This window comes from Mustela putorius, unplaced genomic scaffold (assembly GCF_011764305.1).
Source record: "Mustela putorius furo isolate JIRA1106 unplaced genomic scaffold, ASM1176430v1.1 tig00000083_pilon_pilon_pilon, whole genome shotgun sequence".
In the NCBI taxonomy this organism is placed as follows: domain Eukaryota; kingdom Metazoa; phylum Chordata; class Mammalia; order Carnivora; family Mustelidae; genus Mustela; species Mustela putorius.
Window position 1 is genome coordinate 31,020,264 of NW_025421273.1, and position 6,923 is coordinate 31,027,186.

Genomic DNA, 6,923 nt, shown 5'->3' on the forward strand with positions numbered 1-6,923 from the left:
GAAACATGAGTGAGGAGGGGTAAATAGAGTTCCTCACTCATTTCTCTTGCGGTGCTTGAGGAAGGTGCTGGTTTGAATGGGAAGTGTGTCTTCCTGTGACTGTCGGTATCCTGGGATACTCGGTTGCAGACTTAACACTTGTACTTGGCTTGGGGTCTTGCTGCCCTTAGGCTCGTTGTGGGTCTACTTGAATTCTGTGCTCAGGGGCATTGCCAGTGGGCTATACGAGTGGGGTGGCAAGGGACTGTGGGTACACAGATTGCCCATTAAGCTCCCACACATGCTCCGTTGTCCCATTGGACTTCACAGACAAGCCAAAGTTAAAAGATTTGGATTTTCAGGATGCTGATGGCAGAGCATTTGAGCCAAGGATGAGGTCCCTCTTCATGTGAGGTCCTATGAGACTGCAAGCTCAGGAAGATGGCCAAGCCCACTTCCCCCCCCCCCATGCCAGTGTTAAGGAAGAGTTGACTGAAATAAATGTGTGTAGAAGGACGATACATGGTAGTAGTACCTCTCTAGAACAGTGGAAGCAGGTACAGAGGGCTAAGCTGGCACTGTAGGGTGGTCATCCACTCAGGGTTGGAATTACCTGGAGAGATGGGTCCCACTCCTGGTTATGTCATTTACTAGCACAACAGTTAACCTTCCTCAATGTCAATTTCCTCATCTGAACTACAGGACGGTAGTGCATGGCTCCTCAAGATAATGAAAACCAGGTAATAAATCTAACTATTCAGCCCAGGGTTGGTTTACTGTAAGTGTTCAGTATACGGTCATGCCTCAAGCCATAGGACACCTGACATGCCGAGTACTGGATGTACTTGTCATTGCTTGTGCGCGCTTTTCTTCTTTACATATTTCCATGGTGAAATGGCAAGTCAGAAGAGCTATCAACCCAAGACCCAGTGGCCAGACTGACCTCGATTCATTATCGGGACAACGTGGACAAGCGTCTTGTGATTCACTTCCAAATGGACTTGGACAATTGGAGGGTCGGGGTAAGAAGCAGCCAGGAGACAGGGTGCAAACAGGCACTTAGCCCTTTGGAAACTGTCCTCTGAGGGGAGGCTCCCTCTCTAATCCCAACCAAGGATGCAGAGGTAGGCATTGCTTAAAAAAGGTTTTGACATTATTTTTGTCAAGGCTGAAAATCTAATAGTTTATTATAGAGTTTACAAGTTGCTGTTGTCACTTGCCCCATCCCTCCTCATACTCCTGTCTGTTTTCCAGAAGCAACCTTTCCAACTCTGGGGCTGCTGTCTTCTGGTATTTTGCTCCATAATCATCATATGACCGTTGTGGGTTTTCCTTATGCATCTGTTCACCTGATTTTTGGTAAATGAGGTTTATCTGACACATCTCCCCACTGCCACCAATTTCTTAAATCAGTAGTCAATATTTATATCATTTTGATTAATATGATTTAAATATTAAATAATGTTGATGCAGAACATTATTTAATTTTTTTCATCAGTGTTGTCATACCTATAAATATTTTTTTTCTATAATTGCTCCACAAAATGTATGACAACCTTTTGGTTTCTTTCTTTTCTTTCATTTTTTTTTCTTTGTTTTTTAAATTCTTATCCTCTTAATCCCATATAGACTCATGTATGTCTGCCTTTTGAGCAGCTGTCCATCATCTTGGGCTTTGCCACTCTGCTAGAATGGATACCGTGTTTTTTTCAAGTTCCTATTTTATTTTGGTCTCCAGTTTGGTTGAATTACCTGAGAGTGTTTACAAAAGAAATGAAGTTTTTGAGCCCAGGCACGTGTAGGAGTTTATCCACCACACCACCACCCCCAGCCCAAAAAGCCCATCCCAAATTGCTGAGCAATTTGTAAGCTAAGAAAATGGTGGCCATTTCTAAGGCACGAAGTTCTGAGGTTGTTTGTTACACAGCATTAGATAACTGATATGGAACCAAGTGTTCAAAGCACAGAATTTTACTTTAGTCTAATGTTTCTTATCACCTGCCCTGCCTATAGTGGCTTCTTTGGCTTAATTCCTCAAGAGAATAAATCTCCCGTCACCTGGAGTGGTTGGAGCAGATCTACAGGTCCAGCACGATGTTTTACTTTATTTTTAGTTTTAGCTTAATGTCCTTGGTGTGTGATATTAACAGAAAAACATCATCCTCAGGTACTGGCTAATGGACGGCCTGTGAGTAGAGTGTGAATTATGCTGTCAGTTAATAAAATTGTTCCTTTGTGTTCGGCTCAGTGTGGTTACATAGGATCCACACAGGATCTGGGATCTGCTTCTGGGGTTGAGGTAGTGGTCCTACATTCTAGAGAAGGCTTCACTGAAGTCCTAGGGAATCAGTAAATAACAGCGCTTTCTTTTCTTCCAGAATTTGGAATCAATGAAAAATAAGACATAGAAGATGGACAGATAGAGATGAAAATAATCTGTTTTATTACTAAGGGGGATGATTTCAAGATGTGGCTTATATATCTTCAGGGGTGGGAGAAAGCTTCTTAACATTCCACTGTTGAATGAACCAATTTACTTCGCCAGTCACAGGCAGAGGTGAATAGTGCAGGTCTCCTCCATGGGGTAGGGCCCTGAAAGACCTACCACAGCTGACTGAAATAAAATGGGACACTGAGCATTCCAAAGCTGAGCATACTCCATCTTTCCCCAGACTTACCCATCAGATAACTCGGAGGCCCACACTGTGACTGCTGTGGACGTTCCAGAGCACTTGAGGACCCCTGCTAACACCACAGATAGGCTTGGGAGGCCACCTTCCACAACCAACAGCACTTGAGAGCCCTAGGTAGCTGTTTTCCATGCAACACCTCATGGACTGGCACTAGAGCCTTAAAGAGACAGGAGTTACTTATTCCCATTAAATGAAGGAGATTCAGAAAACTGATGGTCCCAGATGATAGGATTCAAATAGAGCCCAATGTCCTACCCAGTGAATCATGCTGCCTTGTTATTCACTGACCTCCATTATTATAGGGCAGGTTCTAAACATATCAGAGTTGAAGTGTCAAGGCATTCTGGAAGAAGAAGCTTAGAAGAAAGGAGGTGGGACAGTCCAGGAATAAGGAATCAAGAGTATGGAACTCAAGATTATCCAATGTGGCAGACATGTGCTGAATATGTCACTTCCTGTATCAACCTCCCAAATCCAATTCCCTTGTCCTCACAAGTACCCTGGTTTTTCTTCCTCACCACCCAGTGAAGTATGTGTGGGACACATCACAAATCAAAGCAAGCAAGTCACTCCCCAAACATTCAGGATAGAGGTGAAAAGAGCACCATAGTGTCACCACACATCACTTCAGAACCAGATGAGAACTTGAGACTTGCTGGTGGAGGGAGAAAACTCTCATCTTTCTTCCCCCTGAAGTTTTAGTTCCGAGTAGCCAAGAGGAAAGATTTACTCAGGGAACTGTTTGTATCCCTTGCCTTGATCTTACCTCTGGCCTTACCATTCTGGCTGGAAACAGTAAGGGAATCTTGTTCCTTCCTTCTTCTTACCATCACTTTCACTTTTTGCTCCTCAAGAAAAAAAGGAGATTACTAAGAATCTAGATGTGGTAGAAAGAAGACTTTTTATTTTTTTTTTATTTTTTTTTAACAGAGCAGGAAGTTTAGGCAGGAGCAGATGCAGCCAGTGGTGGGCCAGGCCGATGGCACCGGAATGGTGGCTGTGACTATTACCTCCCTTTCCCCACCACTTTACATCTTTCTGTCTCAGCACCAATCCAAGATGGCCATGCTTCCTTCCTTACTCAAGTCTAGGGAGGTGGCTTCATGGAACCCTCAGAGGGTGAGGTTGGAGTGCTCTGCAGCAAATGAGGACATGAGATGGTGTTACCCAACTTGTGTCTGAGGAAAAGGGCTGGTGGCAGTGGAGAAAAAGGCTGTGTTGACCTACTCTACTCTGTCGGCCAGTTGAATGTTGTCCAAGATGGCTCACTCACACAGCTGCTGGCAGGGAGCTCAGGAGGGCTGTCAACCAGGTGTCTTGATTCTCTTTCATGTGGTTTCTCCATGCAGCTTACGCTTCACAGAACATGGTGACTGGATTAAAGAAGGGAGTGTACCAAGAGTGGGAAAAAAGCTGTGAAGCTCTGAGGGCCTTGCTTCAGAAATTATACAAGATCGCTTCTGCCACATTCCATTGGTCAAAGCAAGCACAGCCCCAACTAGAGGGGAGAGGAGTGGACCCCAGCATTCCATAGAAAGAACATCAAAGAATCTGTAGCCACCTTTAACCACCATACTAAATTTGTGACTTAAAGTAATCCTAACGTCACTAAAAGTGACTAGAAAAACTGAGTTTTTATGAGGAAGGCAAGAACTTCCCATTGAAGATTTAGAGATCAGCAGGAAAAAAATAAAGTTGAGTTCTGATTATATATAAGTAGTTAGATTTATTTAATTTTTCAGTTATGATTATAAAAATAAAATAACCTAGCATTGAAATACATAAAGCAATGTGCTGGAGATTTTTTTAAAGATTTATTTATTCATTTGAGAGAGTGAGAGCACAAGTTGGAGGGGCAAAGGCAGAGGAAGAGAGAATCTTAAACAGACTCTAATGTGTGGAGCCCGACTCAGGGCTCTATCTCACTACCCTGAGATTATGGCCTGAGCAGAAACCAAGAATCAGATGCACCACCCACGCATCCTTGCACAGGAAAAAAATTTTTTTTTAAGATTTCACTTATTCACTGAGGGGATGGTGTAAGCAGGGGAGGGTAGAGAAAGGAGAGAGAGAATCTTAAACAGAGTCTGCACAGATTGGGGAGCGCAACCTGAGGCTCTATCCCTCAACCCCAATATCATGCCTGGAGCCAAGATCAAAAGTCCACATATAACCGACTGAGCCACCCAGATGCCCCTGTACTGGAAATTTCGATAGAATTCATAAGTGAAAAAATTTCATCTAAATTTAAAAAAAAATTATTTTGTATTATGAAAAATATCAAATATATAAAAAATGTAAACTGAAAAGTGTCATGAATTCCTAAGTACCTGTGGACCTAAGCTTTAGTAATTATCAACTCAGAGTCATTGTATTTTCACTTATACTCAAGCCTACTTTCTCCTTTCCCATATGGTGTGAAACCCTTTTCAAAGATCACTTAATTTTATTTGTAAATATTTCAACATATATTTGTAAAATATAGGAATTTTTTAAACACAGGGAATCAGTGTTCACAGACATATGGTGATGATCATTTCACAATATGTACATTAACGAATCAGGAAGTTGCACACCTAAAACAATTACACCTCAATTAAAAATCCAAAAAATATGCAAATACCATTATCACATGTAAATAACATTAACAATTCCTCAAAAAGTAGTTGGGCATTTTAGTATAGCTTTATTTGGCAGATCTAGCAGGCAAAAATAAGTAAGGATAGCTGTGCTGCCCAGTTCATCAGAGAGTAGCCACATGTGGCTGCTGAGCCCTTGAAATGTGGCTGGTGGGACTGGGAAATTGAATTTTTAATTGTATTTAATTTTAATTAATTTTAATATAATTCTTAAAAAGGATACTTGATTCAATATTGACAAATTTTTAAGACTACTGAGAACAACAGAGGCATGTGAATTTACCTTTTGAAATGTAGATTTTATGGAATCTAAATATAGATCAAGGATTCCTGATGGCAATTTAATATCTGAATCTAGAAGTGCTACAAATGTAAAAGACACATTAATAGTAGACAAAAATGTAAGACATTTCATTAGTATATTTTATTTTTATTTTTATGTTTCTTTAAAGATTTTATGTATTTGACAGAGAGTGATCACAAGTAGGCAGAGAGGCAGGCAGAGAGAGAGGGGGAAGCAGGTTCCCTGCTGAGCAGAGAACTTGATGCGGGGCTCAATCCCAGGACTCTGAGACCATGACCTGAGCTGAAGGCAGAGTCTTAACCCACTGAGCCACCCAGGCACCCTCATTAGTATATTTTATATTGAAATGATAATATTTTGGATACAGGGTGTTGTATAAATATGCTAATTAAAATCAATTTCACCTATTTCTTTTTACTTTTCAACACAGCTACTAGAAAATTTTCAGTCATATATTGTCTATAGCATATACAGATGGCATTGGGATAGAAAGTCTGAATGATGTAATCAAGAAAGTCAATTTTATAGATAAATATCATATTCCTTTTTCTTATAAACAAAACACTCTCTAGTACTTATAGATCACTTTGATACTGATTATATATTACTCAACAAAGAAAATTTCAGTAAATTCCCCAAAGCATGAATTATTCAGAGCATCCTCTAACCAATATTAATAACATAACTACAATCAACAAAAAGACTCAACCCTATGAAAATACAGGGATTCTCTCCTAAATACCTCTTCTGTCAAAAATGAAACCAAAATGTAACTGTTGGATATTTCAAACATAGCAGTAATTAGCATACTGCATAGCAATGCTATAGGGCCTGACAAAGCTGTAATGAGAAGCAAATTCAAAGCAACAAATGCTTTCACCATTAAATAAGCAAGAAGGAAAGTAACAGAATTAAGCAATAAGCTTCAGAAGTTAGAAAGCAAAATAGTCTGAAGGAAATCCAGAGAAAGGAAAGACAAAGGTAAAACAGAAAAAAAATACACTAGTAATTTTGTAGAAGTAGACAGTCTTAGGTAAAAAACAAAAACAAAAATAGGTAATGTTTTGCTTATATGATAAAGGAAAAAATGTGGGAAAAATGCAAATATCCAATATTAAGTACATAAAAACAGCCCACATTTACTGAATATTTCCATGTTCTAGGCATTGTGCTAAGCACTCTGCCTACCCTCCTTCCCCTCCTAGCATCCTTATAAAGTGCAAAATCCTATTATATCTATTTTTCATTTTTGCGTTTCAGAAGCCAGTAACTTATCTAATCTCATCATAAGAGGAAGTAAGAAAATGG